Source organism: Pagrus pagrus (assembly GCF_965226575.1).
Source record: "Pagrus pagrus genome assembly, chromosome: 24".
NCBI lineage: Eukaryota > Metazoa > Chordata > Actinopteri > Spariformes > Sparidae > Pagrus > Pagrus pagrus.
Genome location: NC_140206.1, coordinates 17,816,238 through 17,833,386, shown reverse-complemented (window position 1 = coordinate 17,833,386; position 17,149 = coordinate 17,816,238).

The following is a 17,149-nucleotide window of genomic DNA, read 5'->3' as shown; positions in this document are numbered from 1 at the left end:
TGCTATTTTCCAATAAGCAGTAAATAAGTAGCTGGTGATTTCTTTAAAACATTTCCAGGAAACTTCCAATTAGTTTCTGCCCAGCTTCTGCAGGTCAGTAAATTGAAGTACATGTTTTAACCATATACATTATTACACATTATACTTATTATAAGATACAGTTACTTAAATGATTGTAAAAAAATAAAATCCTATATTTATTTGCTTATGTATTGTTGTCTCAAAATATAAGAAAAAGAAAACCACTTGATTCTTTATAATGAATTTGTGTTTGTCAGCCATTTATTGAGGCAAACTATAAAGGCTGACATTTAGATAAATTATTCTTAAGTTGGACTGATCTGCTGCAGTGACAGAAATTGATAAATGGTTAAAAAATGTTCTTCAATTTGACCAGCAAAGGTTAGACAGAAACTAGTTAGAAATTAAAATGGCATAATCAGCAGAAGTTAAGCAGAAACAACTTCAACGATCCCTGGAAATGTGTTAAAGAAATTACCACCTACTTGTTTACAGCTTATTATTATTCAAATATGTTACTATGCCTTGACACGCTCTGTCCAACTTCTGACCAGTGAATTTTACCTACTCACCTATCTGCTCAGGTAATCATAGGGTTAGCAGGACCAATACTAGGCTGTCAAAGATTGCAGAAGGCATAAAAAAACACTTGGTAATGGTTAGGAAATCAAAAAATCAAAATCTTTAAGGTGCTATTAGTAAGAAAAGGTGATTTTTAAGTCTCATTCCCAACTCGTCAAATACTGACGCATTGGGATTGTGCTCCTAATGCAGCAATTTTTGACAAGTTGGGAAACAAAGAGTGTCAGGATTATCATAAATCAGCTTTTCTTACAAATAGGACCTTTAAAAATACCTGCTTTGGTCCTCACAAACATAGCTAGAGATGTCCCAATGTCTCGTTAATAAACACCAAATTTCTGTCCCCACAAACACAACTGAAAATTGTCCCGAGGACCCCAAAAAATACCCGGTGGTTTCACACTTACAAATGGTGAAACACAGTCAGTAATCATACAAATGTGTATCGTTGGTTTGTAGAATCCTTTACTGTCCACATTTCATCCTGGCGACTCTACTTGTATACACTGACAGCTTAGTGGATCTTTCCAATGCTGCCCTCAGAGCACACACCTGTTTTCACTCTCACTTATTAAGCAGATAGTCTGCACCAGCAACACAAAGACAGCAACAAATCTCAACTTTTCTACCAGGTACTGTGTGCATCACCTCTATTTCATTCAGATCCACTGAGAGTAAACAAAGACCAAAAGAATGAGATGTGTTACAGCGAATACATTTTAAGTTGTAGCAGAATATTCCCTCAATAGTTTCCAAACTAATTATACTTTTCTTTCTTAAGTTCCTATTCTGACTCCACAAAAAGCATTGAAAACATTTTCTATATACATTTACATTCCCAGGTGGTTTTAATAGAGACGCCTGCCCACAGTGAAAGACCTGAACAATACGAAAACCTTCTTCAACCTGTGTTTGGTGCACAACAACAAAACTGCATCACAGTTGAGATCTGGTAAGGAGTGGGACAGACAAATCACTGTGTCATGGTCTGGATGTATTCTGACAATACAAACAAAGTTGACAGGAGAATGCGTGCACCTGTAAACTCTGACCCATATTATGGACATATTCGAGACGGGGGAAATTGGTGTCACAGAAGCAAATCACACATTTAATTTCACTTAATATCAAATGTAAATGATCCATGTCATCATAAACATTCAAACCAGCAGAGTTATTGCTGTCAGAGATAGATACATGATAATGTAGGACTAACAATACAAATCAAACGTTGAATCTTTGAAAAATGTTCATGAATTTTAGAATACAGTATGTTAATATTTGGTGTTTCCCCGCTTTTGACTTTAATGATAGCATGCACTTGACCTGACACGGGGGAAAGTCATGACAGCCTTGAAAGAGTTCCTGCAACTCGCGCTTTGAGGTCATTATCCTGCTGCAGTATGAATCCTTTCCACAAAGATCAAACCAGAGGGTGGAGCATGTCTCTGAAGAATGGAGTGGTGGTTCTCCTTAGTCAGGGTGGAGTCAGTTTTGTGCAGGTGTCCAACTCCAGAGGAGGCAGAACTCCCCCATACTTGAATATTCCCACCACGGTGTTTCTCCTAACCCGTCTCCTTACATACACTCTTCTGTTAATGTCATTAATCTCACACTTCTAATTCATTAGTTAGTAGGACTTCTGTCAGTGAAAATCTGTTTTTTCTTAGCCCACCTCTATTATTATGTCTTGTTTCCCCTCCTGAGCAATGGTTTAGAACCTGCTACTCATCCTCTATCCTTTATTTCGCAAATTCTGTATCTACCAGACAGCCTTGTTTTGACAGGAGTTTGCCGATTGGACTTTATTTCCCAAATTCTGTATCTGTGACGAAGTTGGTTTTCTAACTCAGGGGACTAAGCTTGATGTATTGATCTCCTGATGGTGTGGTCACGCTGCGAATACAACTGATCCAGTTTCCGAAAAGCTTTTTAGAGTCTTAGTCAAGCCATGCTTTCACTTGACTTCATACAGCAGGAGGATAATGAGCCCAAACACACCTCAGAGCTTTGCAAGAACTACTTGAGGATCGAAGATGACCAAGGAGTCCGGACTGCCATTGACTTTCCCCCATGTGAGCTTGAGTGCCAAATACTCATGAACATTTGTACTTGTGTTGTTAGGCTTATATTATCATTTGCAATTGAAAAAAATAGAACTAACAACAATAGAACAAAGTATTTTCACTAGCGGTCTGAGACAGAGGGCTGAAATGGAGAGAATTAAGGTGCATCTATGTGGACGTAATCTGTGTAGCAGCATTATCATGCTCAGTAAACTGGACGTTTGGCCGGTGGACCCTCATTGTAAACCCTCAGTATTTACCATACAGACACACAGCAATGCAGCTCAGAGGGGGTCAAAAGCAGAGTAATTAACAGCTCAGATTATGTGCTAATTGCTACACAGTGGCACAATGTGTGTCCTAATCAACGCTTTGCCTGTCAGAGCAGCACAGCCAATTCGTGCACAGGGAATGTAAAAGTGTGCACAGTATGTTTGTCATCTCCAAGCAGTCACAACACCTGGGCACTGAGTGATCAGAAGACTGGCGCAAAAAGTAAATAGCAGCCAGCAGCAGGGTTTGTATATTGTATTTTGCCTCAAGCATGAAAAGATGAAGGGATCAGTGTTTTCCATCACTCCAAGAGACTGCTTTCTCCTTCATACAAGCTTTGTTCTGTTACAGTCTGAAGCTATTGTTGTCTTCTTTTCATCTTTCAGTCAATTTTTTATGAACCACAAATTCATTAACAGTTTGCTGTAATGTTACTGCCTCTTTGCTTCCATTTCTCTGCACTGACAGCCATTTGCAAAGTGCATAACCACACACTAAGCTCTAACGACTTCATCGAATCACCCACGTTAAGCATAGTTACAGGATCTGCACGTTGAACTACCATTACAATATGTAAAGTTCACTGCGTTCATTGTCAACACGGGAATGTCATACCTAAATATTAAATCTTGCCTCCATACCATCTACGGCTGTCCAGTCTGCCATGATCTTGGCTCTTTCTTGTGACGCTGCAGTGGCTGCACCGTGTATGCTGATGTTGTACTAAGTAAAGGAGAACAGCTCCTGAACTCATTAATGGACTTCCAGTGGAAGCCCACAGACATTCCCACGATATCAAGGTGATATTTCCTTAAACGCACATTATGTATTTGTAGCCAGTGGAGGTGTCTCAGTGAAACAAATGAAAACAAAAGTCATAGTTTGATGACTGTTTGCCAGTGATATCTAGCAGCATAGTTGCAGAATGCAATGAAATACCTCTTGTCTCACTCTCCAGTAGGATTGTAAGGAAAAACGCAAGCCCCTCCCTGGGAATGTCTTTGACGACTACTGTATAAACATGGCAGTGCAAGAGGATCCACACCCTATGTAATTATAAGAGACATATTCTAAGGTCCATATTCTTGACCATGAAAAAATACCCTTAATAACTGGAATCGCGTCTCTTTATCCATAACTTTCAGTGTGTAATAGTGCAAAGCCCATGTCCAGACGAATCCACTTACATTCATGGAAATCTAATGAGAAGTGTTGAGATGTCTCTGTTTAGAAACAAATATCTAACATGTAGTTCAGTAAAATTCATACTGTATGGAGTGACAACTGCTTCCTGCTAAAGTGAAACTTGTAAGACACAAGAAATGCCACAAATCATCAGAAGTAACACAACTGTAGTTGATTTTAAGATATGACATATTATTTATGAAGTATAGTTATTGTGAAGTTATACATATAATGTATTATAGCAGCTGTGAATCAAAAACACTTTTACTGTAACACCACTTGGACTGGGAGATATTTCTTCAGCACAATGTAACACTGTGAACAGTCAGTGTTTCATTTACAGGCTGTGAGGCTGCTCCATCCTGCGCAGTGTGCAAAGAGGCCACCTCATACATAACACCAAAATCAGACAATAGTCCTCTTTATTTTCAGGAGAATGCATTTCATGATTAGATCATGGTTCCACTGATATCAGAGAGGTTTGATCTTGGTACTGAGCTTCTATTTTTAATGTTGTTGCTGATGACCTTGTGCTGAGTCAACTCTGAATCACAGCACTTTGAGATAAATGCCTAACAGAGGACCAAGAATCTCAAAATTTCTACCAGTTGGAGCCAGATGGATCCACTCCATTTAAAACTGACACATGTAATTTGTGTTGACCTGAATGGATGGCTTCTATAAACCCAAAGAAAAGGACATTGTGTTGTCTTGCAAGTCACCAAAGTTTAAAGGAAGGCCTTAATGGCAATGGGTTCGATCTTTTTAGAAGGTTTAACACGTGTAATGTGTTTCCCTTGTTAAACCAAACTGTCAACATTCCACTTAATGGCCTCTTCTTTGCCATTAATGCTTTGCAACATTTGTCAAGCTAAAAAGGAATAGATCTAGATATCTGGCTACCAAAACACTTTTTCAGAGAGGCTGCACACCGTAATAATGATCACAGGTATTATTTTGTAGACCTTTTTCCTATTTTCCTGTAGTTTGAAATTCTTTCCCTCTGTCTTCTTTTTACCACATAACTCTACGATAATCGCCATCCTTGCCCTTTTCACTCCATATATATTTGCGTGGAGTATTCACTAGATTAAGAGCTATCCCAAACCAGCAAAGGTGGTACAGGAAGTGGGCATCATAAAGGATTTAGGCAAAGAGAATGGTTTGGGTTAAAATTACAACTGCATTAACTTATCGTAACCACATGGTAAAGGTTAGTGAAGGGTGGTGGTCATATTTAAAAGAAAGCGATATTGACTCACAGTTATATACTGCCAACAAGCAGCAGTCTACTGTGACCAGCATGTTGCTGACCCACAGATACACCCTGTCCTCGACCCTACGCACACTTCATCACTCTCTTAATTTCCTCCTTCGTGCCCCAATAATTCCTACGGCTGTGAGAGAGATTTGTCACTTTAAGGTAAACATACTGTATGTTTTCTTGAGGCACTTTGCTAAAATCACTGAGTCTGCTGTATTTCTTGGGAAGACGGAGTCAATCAACCAAATCGTCAGAGTAAATGTCTAAACTCTGCTCAGCCGTTGGGCAGCCTTGTTGACTTGTAATAATGTCACCACCTTCCCCTCCACCTCCTGATATGAAAGATGGCTAATAAGCGTTGCAACATTTGGCACAAATGTCAACCTTGGAAGTATCTGTGGTTTGCACATTAACTACATCCTGGCAACTGGGCTGTGTCAGTACACATTTAGTTTGAACACATTCTCAGCCATGTTTTTCTGCTGAATGCACTTAAAATCTTCAATGACATCTCACTCTTGTTTCTATGAAGGTTTAATCCACTTATTTTGCTATTTTGGACAGAAGCACCTCTTTTCTGCGTCTTCTACCATTCATAGCTTCATAAAATGTGAACAGCACTGCGGCACTCATCCTCCGAGAGAACCTTTGCAGCATTTTTTTACATTGTACCAGCCAAAAGGAGGAAAGAGAGAGAGAGAGAGAGAGAGCTGTTGAATGTGAATATGCAATATGGTTCTCAAATGTATTTTTATTTGTTCCAACAGACAAGAGCAGCCCACCAAGGAAATCGTCTGAGGTTACTGGAAAAGAAAGCAGAAAGATACCCTACACTGTAGGCCTATTTATCTTAACTATCTAATTAAATAAGCTAAATTGCTTTGAATGTTATGAGAGCCCCGCACTTGGTGGTTCTCTGTCAGTTTCTCCATTTCAGGTTGCACAGAAGTTAGTCTCAGCCATACTGCAACTGAGGCCAAGATTTCACTGGATGCATGTCCGCTGCGTTACGGCTCCGGTACGGTTTTGTTCCATCATCCGTCGTCAGGCCACCCCCACCAGCTGCGTTTTGAATCCGCCACGGCACAACAGAACGGCTGGAGTTACGAGACTGAGGAGTTCCCGCGATAATTACATAATCAGGCGCAACCGCAGTAATAGGTATGTGCTATAAACACAACAACACAAAGTGTTTCCAACCGAAGTATTAGAAGAAGAGCTTGTATTTGTCTCTTATTGAGGTTTTTGTGCTGGCATCAACACAGAGTGGTTTATTTAGAAAATGAACCGGATGTTATGTTTTTGTTTCAGTGTGTGAGTTCCTGTCTACTCTGTGCTGAATTTGGCTGAATTGCCAGAAATAGAAGTCCTGCATATCTGCTCCAGAGGGCTCCAGACTGGCGGAGCTGGGACGGAGCAGATACGCAGCACAGTTGACCTGAAGGAAATAAACACATAGACTAGAGTGAAACCTATCAGCTGTGTTTCTCCGCCGTGGCGGAGCCGTGATGGAACGGAGCCGGACCGGAAACATAACTGGTGGAATTGAGGGGAAAGCATACTTGGCCTGTTTGGAGAGGGCTTGGTTGAATCCTTGCTCAATGAAATCTGTAGGAAAGCAAGAAGAAGCAGGCAGGTTTCTCCCTGAGAGGCAGGTATTGCTGCCCAGAGATGTGAAAAGTAACTAAAGATTCACGACCACACAAAACCATTTAAGAACACTGCAGGGAAAAGTTTCAGAGTGTACACCCCCCAATCTCAGCTGGAATCAGACTGGCTAATGGTGTTGCTGTGACTCAGCTTGTCAGGTGGAAGCTGTTGTCTAGTAGTTGTTTGGATGCTAGATGCTAAGACTGACAGCAGAATATAACTTCTTAAAATCTGTAATTATGGTGAGAACACAGTGATTACGGTATATCCTTGGTACACAGAGAACAGCTTTTGCACACCTTAAGGTTGACAGGTGCGTAGGAGAAGACCGAAGGAAATCAGGAAAAAGACTCTCGCACACTGTCCACTTCACTTGCAATTAAGTTTAATGACAACAACGTTTCGGTACTTAGACCTTCATCAGGTTATCTTGGGAAAACTGATGTAGGTCTAAGTACCAACGTTTCGGTTATCCCAAGATAACCTGATGAAGGTCTAAGTACCGAAAGGTTGTTGTCATTAAACTTAATTGCAAGTGAAGTGGACAGTGTGCAGGAGTCTTTTTCCTGGTATATCCTTGGCAGAAATAAATATAAATAATAAATAAATATAATACTTTCCAGAGGAAGAAACTCTTACTTTGCTCCACAGGAAACGCCATGTTGGTGAAATGTTACAGACATCCCTTTCTTGTGAAAGCAGCATGGAGCTGCAATACACAGAGCTGAAGAAACACTGAAGTAGATAGTTGTTGCTATAGAAACGATACACTGTCTTGGTGTAAGCTGGCGGTTGTTAAAAAGTTGTAGACCACAATTTATTGCAAGGAGCTGTAAGTTTCAACTGATATCACCCTGAATCTTTGGTGTTAATTTGTCTCAAACAAACGCTACCCAAGAACACCACTTCCAAAAATATTGCTTCCAGCACCCCCAAATGTTCTCTGAACACACCCCGGGGGGCCCTACCACCCCGGATGAGAAACGCTATTTAATGTGCTTTCAAAGCTGTGTGCAATCTTTCATACAGCTCTGTGGGGCTCATCATCTGATGCTAGTGATGTGGATGTTACTGTTTATGATTTCCTTTGCTTGAAATTTTACAGAAAAATGTCCCTTGCTAGACAAGAAAAACTATTTTCTATGATGTAGTGTTGATGATGAGTTCAACCCTAACCCTAACAGCCTAAGGAAGGAAGCTGCTCTGTTGTCGGGGTGGTTTGGCAATGGATACTTATGTATCTTTTGTCAGCAGCAGGGTGAACAGACTGGCCATGTCACCTGGTGGCTGGTGACATCACCTCACTTCACTGATGTCACTGATTCTATGGGCTATGATATGGGTACAAGTGACGTTCTGGGCAGTTTTAATCACCCACTGTAGAGCCTTCCTGTCCTGGGCCGTGCACGAACAATGCAATGTTTGTTATGTTTCCAGTCAGGATGCTTTCTATTGCTCCTCTGTAAGGTTGGGCCACTCTAAACCCCCCTGTAAATTATTTGTGTCTGGCTCAACTTTGGTGAACCTAAACACAAAATGCTGTGCTATTGACTGAGAAAGTTATGTAGTTCTAATCAGAATTAAAAAAAATTGGCATTTTATTTTTCGTGGACAACATTCGGTCAGTTACCGCTGGAGCTCTTCAAGGCTTGGATGGATATGAAACTCTCCTGGTTGAGTCATCAGTACAAAAAATTGACAACTGCTTTAGAAAATATCTGTACTATAAAAAAAGCAGGTACAACGATGACTACTATGACCATGACCACCAAGGGGGAGGGAACCCAATGACAAAGACACCGGGGGAGACAGAAGCCTTTAGTTGTTGATTATGACTTTTATTTTGTGTCATGGCAGCCAAGAGATGCGTCATAATGTCAACAACTGGGAGCACCAACCTCTTCATTAACCCTCTTCTGTAAGGTCCACGTCTTACAGGGACGGTCCTCAATTTTGGGCGTTCTGTCCCCAGCTGGAGCTTTCACTGGAAATGTCCCTGTTTTTAACTGTGCCTTAAAAACAGATCACGAAGTGACATAATACTGAGGCAAAAAAAGACCCTGTAGCAGAGCTTACCGGTTAAATCTCCAGATGTGTTGATGATGAATGTTTGTGATGAACTAAAGGATGAAGGGTTCCTTTATGTGTTGAGAAAATCCCCCTGCTTCTGAAGCTAAATAAACTTTTTAAAAACCCTCTTGGATTAGCTGGAAAATGCATCGTAACAAAGCTGAAAACAGGCTGTTTTTCTGACTTTATACAGATATGTGGTTCTCACAGGACAGCCACACTACAAACATGTAATGATCGTATACCCTATGATGCATCGCTGTAGATGAAAGTAGCCAACAGTTTATAAAGTAGTTGAAATGAGCTCAACCTTAAACATCTTCAATAGTAAAATGACACATACACATGAATTAGCAATAATATTAATCCAAAAAGATATAATAATAAAACCTTGACAGGGAACATTTTACTGCAACATTAGTACTTTTAATACTTTACATAGCCTGCTTTAATTAAAACCATAGTTTTATTACAGCAGTAAACATGGTCAAAATATGTGACAACAGAATTGTCCCCATTTTTCATTTCATTGATAATAACATTAAATATTGCAAAGATATACTGACAGCCAAACTGGAAATGTCCCCGATTTTTATTTCAGAGATCTGCTTTACAAAAGAAACATTCAAAAAATTCTCGAATACATTTGTGAGCTCAGTGTTTGGTTAGTGAAAACTAACAAGAGAGAGAAAGCTAATGTTACTGACAGCCTGTTCCTGTCTGGCTTGCCTGTTAGCGGTTAACCAACCACTAACAGTTAACAGACTGTACAATCACAGCTTTCATTACTTTCCAGCAGGAATCCTTGATAGGACTATCTTTAACATGTCTGAATTCTCTGAGCTCATATGAGAAGAAGCCTCCCCTCGGGATGACATCTCTGTCAATAGAAGAGATCAAATAATAAATGTGACTCCAACTCCAGCTCCTGGTCTAAATGTGTCATCAGAGACCTGTGTCCATTGTTATCACAACCAGAGGCAAGGATACAGAAGAGCCTGACATCTGGGTCTCTCAAGGAAAATGCTAATTTCTCCTGACTTACCCAAGCGCCTTTGGCTGAAAGAGAATTCACTGCAGACTAAGAATCGTGTGAGACAGAGGACTGTACAGTGGGTAGCACTGTTGCTTCATAACAAGAAGGTCAGGGGTTGAAATCCCGGCTGCGGCAGGGCCTTCTGCATGTTCTCACTGGGTTTGCGTGGGCTCCTCTGGATGCTTGAGTTTCCACCACCATCTGAACATGTACATTAGGTTAATCCTCTGGTCAGTGCCCAAAGCACTAGCTAAGATCTTGAATCGGTCCCTGGGTGCTGTATGTTGGCTGCCCACTGCTGGGTTAAATGCAAAAGAATATTACAAACAAATATTAAATATTAAAACAATGTTCAGGTGCCCATATGCACATGGGTTTTTCTTGCTGCAATCATTTCTCTTGTTCATACAGGCCATTGAAACACCCTCTCGCTGTTCTGAGTAAAAATGTATTGCAAAGTTTATCTGAAGTCTAAATAAGACTAAGAATAAGTGGGTATTTTCCAAAGTAACAGTCTGTTTGCATTTCCACAGGGAGGGTTTCCATGCTGAGCTGCGGTAGAATTAGTAGCACACAGAGGGAATTTCACATTAACACGCCACTAACTTTGGAAGAAATCGTGTTGTTTGTCTCAGACAGTTTAAGCCTCTTCAGATAAACTTTTGGATGTATTTTTAAACAGAATGGTTGTTGTCCTGCCAACTTTCACACCTCTACATACCTGTGTAAATTGGCCAGACTTGTCCCATTCTAGGTCACGTGCCGTTGTTTATGCACCACAAACAGACAGATTACTCTACTGAACAATAGCCTTAATGTTCTTAATTCATGAAGTGAAGTACATTTCCCCTCCAGCTCCAGTGGGCAGTCGATGTTACAAAATGAAAATGCCCAACAGTGGTGTGACAGTGTGGTTACATCCACTAGTTTCTGCTGCAGTCATGTTGATACACAGGAGTGATGATAAATCCTCTTTTAAATCCCAATAGTTAAAAAGTTATCTCTGAGCTCTCCTCCCAGTGGTAAACAGCTTCCAGATCAGGTGTGACTCCAGCCGCTCTGAAGCCCAGCTCTACCCACACAACACTCCCAGACTTCTTTTGTTTTGTTTTCATTAAGAGTCCCAGAAATTACATATTTCTGCGGCTAGAAGTCAGATCACTGCATTTATCTGAATGCAACTTCATTGTGGACACAAGTGTGTAGACATCATCGGGCAAGTGGCACAGATATGCTACTCTTACTCTGAACAAAGAGACCTGACTTCAGCTGCTGGCCGAGAGAGGAGTCCAGGACACTGTCCTCCTCCCCGAACAACTGACCCTGAGTCAGCCCCTTTGATCCACTTATCATCAATCAGCCACCTGGTGGAGTTGGAGATGAGGTGGAGGAGAACACTATGTCAGGTGGCGGAAATATAATTTTGATATTTTGGCCCATTACAGGTCTGGCCCTGCCTTAGCTTGCCTCTCTCTCTGAGATCAGGAAACGCTGTATAGAAACAGAACAGCAGATCTGCATTAATTAAACATCCTCTGCTGCGATTTTTTTTTCTCATTATTATGCAACATGAGCCACAACAGAAAGCAAATCTGAAAATGAGACTGAAGCTGTGAGACTGAATTATTTTGGGCTCTTGAATAATGGAGAGAACTCCAACATGAAACTAGTTTATTATTTGAAGTGAGTGAACTACTAGCCTTAATGAATCAAAAGAAGTTTTCTGCCAGGAGCAGCTGTGCAGGATGTGCATTTGGAGATACAGACATGGTTTCACGTAGCTTTTACTGTCACTTACAATCATTATGTGGAATAATGGAAATAATAAATGGAAGCATTAGACAATACAGCTGCTTTGATCAGGCCGGCTCTTCTAATAGATTACAGTGTAACTCATTAAATCATAAAAGTGGCAGGTGACATTCAGTGAGTTTTACCTGAAGCTGTGATCTATAAGAGCTTTGGTCATGTGAAGGCAGGTGGTAGTATATGGGGGAAGATGGTAACTCGTCACTGTTCAAAGATAGTAAATGTTAGTAATGTTTCTCTCAATTTTTCTCGATTATCCTCCAACGTCAAGGTCAGGGTGGGAAACTTGAATGCTGGGATAATGTAATGCTGCTGTGTTCCAGGTTATATAAAGGTCAGTAATCTGACAATCAATTGTTTTACGGCTTCTAAATTGATCAGCAACTGAAAAGATGATGGATAGTGATAATCTGGAGGCACATTTGGCCATTTTTCAAGGTAAAATAACATAACTTGTTAGCTCATGTTAGCATTCAACCATTTTCAAACTAACATTGAATTAATTTACACCTTTCATTATCCTATCGTATCAAAACAGTCTTGTATCACACGGTAATGTTAGCTAGCTAGTAACTCAAACCTGTTGTTTTACCTTGAAATATGAAACTATCCATTGTCTTTACAGATGCTAATCATCTTAGCTAGCTAGTAACGTTAGTTGTTGACTTATGGAAGCTAATTGGTCATCAAATCTGTTGTTTTCCCTTAAAATATTAAACTATCTATTGTCTTTACAGATGCTAATCAATCAGGAAGCAGTGAGATAATAACAATTTGTCAGATTGCCTACAGTTATATGGCTTGCACCCTAGAACACAGCAGTATATGATTTGAGCTTTCCACCCTGAGAGTGATGTAAGAGGAAAATGGCCGCCTTGTGAATACGGTCTATGGTAAAGAAAGTGAGAGGAAATTCCTGGATGCAACCTCTTATTCAGATCCATGCCAAAAACTAATGCAATCTATTCTAGGCCAAGGCCCAGACTCCATCCAAGTTTTGTGGAAATCCATTCAGCAGTCATCCTGATGACAAACCAACCAACAGACAAACAAACAGACACGGGTGAAAACATAACCTCCATGGCGGAGGAAATGACAACTCATTATTACTCATGTAGTAATGACTACTGAGTACTGAGTATGCTCAGAACAGCAACATGTTTATGGGCATGGCAGCTGGTGTGATCCCATCGCAAGATGGTCTCTAGTTAGTTGAGTGTTGGATTTCACTCATTTGCTTTTATTGTATTGACAGTGTTGGGATTAAGGGGCAGTGCATGGTCAGCAGCAGAAATGTACTCCCTATGGTTTTATGTAAAGTAAGTTGGAAAAAAGTCAGATCCATTTTTAATTCCTGTAGTCTACATGAGAAGTGCATGTGACATAGAGTCTGTTTATCGCTCAAAGCTAGAGATAGTCAGACATACTATAAGTAACAAGTTCACAATGTATAGAGCGAGCAACACTTCTTGCTAGGCACACACAGAAAAAAGGAATAGCCTCAGAGGATAAACAAATGTGGTGGGTTGGTGTATTGATGTGCATCACATGTGCATCTCAGAGTCAGTGTGGACCAACACACTGATAGAAATAGAAGAACCCTGACTGAGACGGCATGAGAAGGAGGGTGTCTGTCCCCTGTGAAGCAGAGGAGAAGTAGAGAGTATAAATATACACATAACAAGCATCAAATGTGACATGCACATTTTACAGTTCAGCACGGTGGCACAGTGGTTAGCGCTGTTGCCTCAGAGCAAGAAGGTCCTAGAATCAATTCCTAGCTGGGGAAGGACCTTTCTGTGTGAAGTGTGCAGATTCTCTGGGTGCACGGTTCAAAACATTAGGTTAAATCTTCAGTCAGTGCCCTTGACCAGGGTTCTGGAGTTTGGCGCTGTACGATGTCGGGGGTGGGTCAAATGGTCCTGATTTGGATTTTTTTTCTACAACATATTATTGGTCCCTTATAGAAAATTTGAATAATTTATATAAAACCAAATAAATGTCCCAACTTTGTGGTCTTTTGAGGATTTTGGTGATAGTAAGAGATGGTGAGATATATTTAAAACATGGCTGCCCATACTTTTTTTTTACCTTGGAGGGCCATTACTGTATCTTAATGGTAGAAAACACCTATTGTACCACATTGTATTTTTAAGATGTAATATAGTACTCTAATCCCAAGTTCCCTTACTTGAATGACTTCCTGTATCACTCTGCCTACCATGCTCGGATAAAAGAACTAGGGTCCCAATGTGTAAAGGAAATTTTTGCTTTTTTTTTTCTTCGCTAGAAACTTCTGGTCCATTTATTTGAGGAGATAAGTGAGACAGCTCGAGGCATGTGCAGAAAGAGGGACAGCAAGGGTGGTTTAAAATAGATTTCAAATTATGCGTGAGGTTATGGATCTGAAACTCCATGACTGCTAACCTGAAGGGTTCACCAGCAAAGAGAAAAGCATGGACTGGCTCAGGGAGCAGAGTGGTCGTCCACCAATCAGAGAGTCAGTTGTTCAACCCCTGGCCCCAGCAGTCTACATGTCAAAGTGCCCCCCCCCCCCAGCACTTTGAGTGGTAAGGCTAGAAAAGTGCTACGTAAATGCAGTCCATTCAACATTTAACCTTAATTAGCAGAAGAGGTGACAGCTTGAGGATTAAAGATACGCATGCATGCCATGGAATGAAAAAAACCATGTTGGAGAACCTTGTTGTGTCCAGTGCAGAAAAAGCTAAGACAATATTTCAGGTGTTTCATTCCGGCCATTTTGGTGGACACTGTGGAGTGAACGAAACCCACATGGCCATTAGAAACCATTATTACTGACCTGGTATGGAGGATGACATTTGCAAGCGGTTGAGCTGGTATCTTTAAAATAATTAGGTGGAATACATTTTCAGGTTCAAAAGTTGAACACAGAGGAGTGGAATGTGTATTTTTGCAAATGTAGAAAGCCTGTCTGTGGGTGTAACTGAACTGATGCTGTGCAGTTGTGCTTTTATGATTATACCTGCTGACTCTGTATGCTTAAAGGTCTACTATAAGATGTCAGTATGGGGATTCATTGCACAGATTCATCTTTATTTTTGAAATGTTTAGATTGTCCAGTGTCCACAGTGCCAGTCCAAGAGGTGAGGAGAATAATTTTTGAAGTTTGGGATCTCACAGAGATGTACCACATCCCGTCCCACACTATCACGGTCCTCTGAAAGGCCATCCATGCAGGTTTGCTGTGTCCCTGCTTCCATGTGTACATACACAACGCAACAAGGTAGATTTAAATGTGTTGGCATCAGGCCACAATGATGCCTGCTGTGTTATTTTTACACTCATAGCCACACAGCTATTGATAATGTATGGTGCACCACTATCAAGCAGCTTCATTCCCCAGGCTGTGAGACTGCTCAATCCATCATCTACACTCCATTTTCTAAAACAGATGTAGCACTGAGGCCTTAAACATAGTTTTATTTTTAAAAACCCTTGTGTTTTAAAAAATGACAATACATTTTAAAACTTCATCTAACTTTGTTATGAAGTTTCTTCGTTTGGTGTTTTGTTTTTGCTTGTTTTTGCAGGAAGTCAGCGAGAGCAAGTCCACAAGGGGCCTCAAGTGGACTTTCTGCTGTCTTCTAGAAAGTCCATTCAGGGTGCTCTTCACCAGACTTCACTGATCTAAAGCAACATTATGTAGAAATTGGTGATTTAGAGCAATTTGCGAGTGCAACACCATTGTCATAAATACAAATCCAAGGTGTGTAACAGTTGTCAGATGTCAGATGTAATGTAGGTGCTAACTACAAACAAAACTCATCACATCATATCAGTGTGATGTATTGAAAACTTGTATGTTGAAGTAATCATGTATGTAACGCTGTGATCCGACCCTCTCACTGAAGTTACACAGAGCAGAAACAAGTGACAGAGACACTGTTCACCCTGTTTCAACACACTGAACCATCAACATGACTCTGACGCTGTTAGTTTTAAGCTCCTAAAGCATCGTTATTAGTATCTTTACAACAGGAGCTAAAGATAAAATAGTTACATAATATTGCTTTAACTACCCATGATTCATTGCAATACAGACTTGACATAATTTTTCCAATTATCGACTAGAAAAACAAAACAAAATGAAAAACTGAATGTTAAAAACAACTTCTTAATTTACACGCTACTTGAATCATGCATTTCAGATTGAATATTCTCCTACATCATGATACAGAAGTATGTAAAAGTACATGCTATAAAGGTGCATCTTATTATTGTAATCTTATATAACACAATATGCATGACTGATGTCTGCGAGGTCCAGAGGGTGGACCATTGGATCGTGCCTCTGTGGCACCACAGTCTGTTGGCCACCCCTCCACAGACAGACTATTCCTGCACTGAATGTGAGATAGGAAGTGTTGACTGCATCCTCCCCTCTTTTCATTTCTCAGTTTGTACATCCTCGACTCCACCACCTCTCTTTGCGTTTCAGTTCCTCCCACATGGGTTGCAAGCAGAGGAGGTGAGGACGCGACGTAAGGAGAGGGGGGTAAAGGCAACAAGCATTTAACAGAATGAGACATCTGTGTTTCAGAGCTGTATTCTAAAGCTACATCGATTAAATGTGACACGTGGCGCAGCTGCATCATCTGTCCGTGCTTTGTTGGATTCTATTGCTGTAATTTATGATCACTGTCACATGAGCGGAACAGTGTTCATGACAACTTATAGATGTACCTCTAATTCAATCACAACGTGGCGTAATGTGAGATACATGTTAGCAGCTCCTAACGAGGCGCTATGTAAACAGTGAGAGCGTAAAGTTTGACTATGCATTTGATCATCTTAAATAACTAAAACAACTTATGAATACAAAAGGAACACTTGTAGAGCTGCTCCCACCAGAGTTTGTGGGTATATTTCAGCCCTGTGTCACACCTCTTTCACTCATAGCTCCTCTGAAAAGCCTCCTCTTTCCTTGAGGAGCACTTTAGGAGTTGAGACATCCTTTAATATGGTGTGCTGAGATCAATTTCTGGGTCACAGGCAGGAGGGCGGAGGACATAGGAGACGAGGAGGCACAAAATGGAGAAATGAGAAGAGCCCGATGTGTTTTGGGTTCCACTAATGTAATTGGATGCAGTATTGTGTAGTTTGTGAACACAGCCTCAGGCCTGACTCCTCCTCAGCCAACTCCCTGATCAG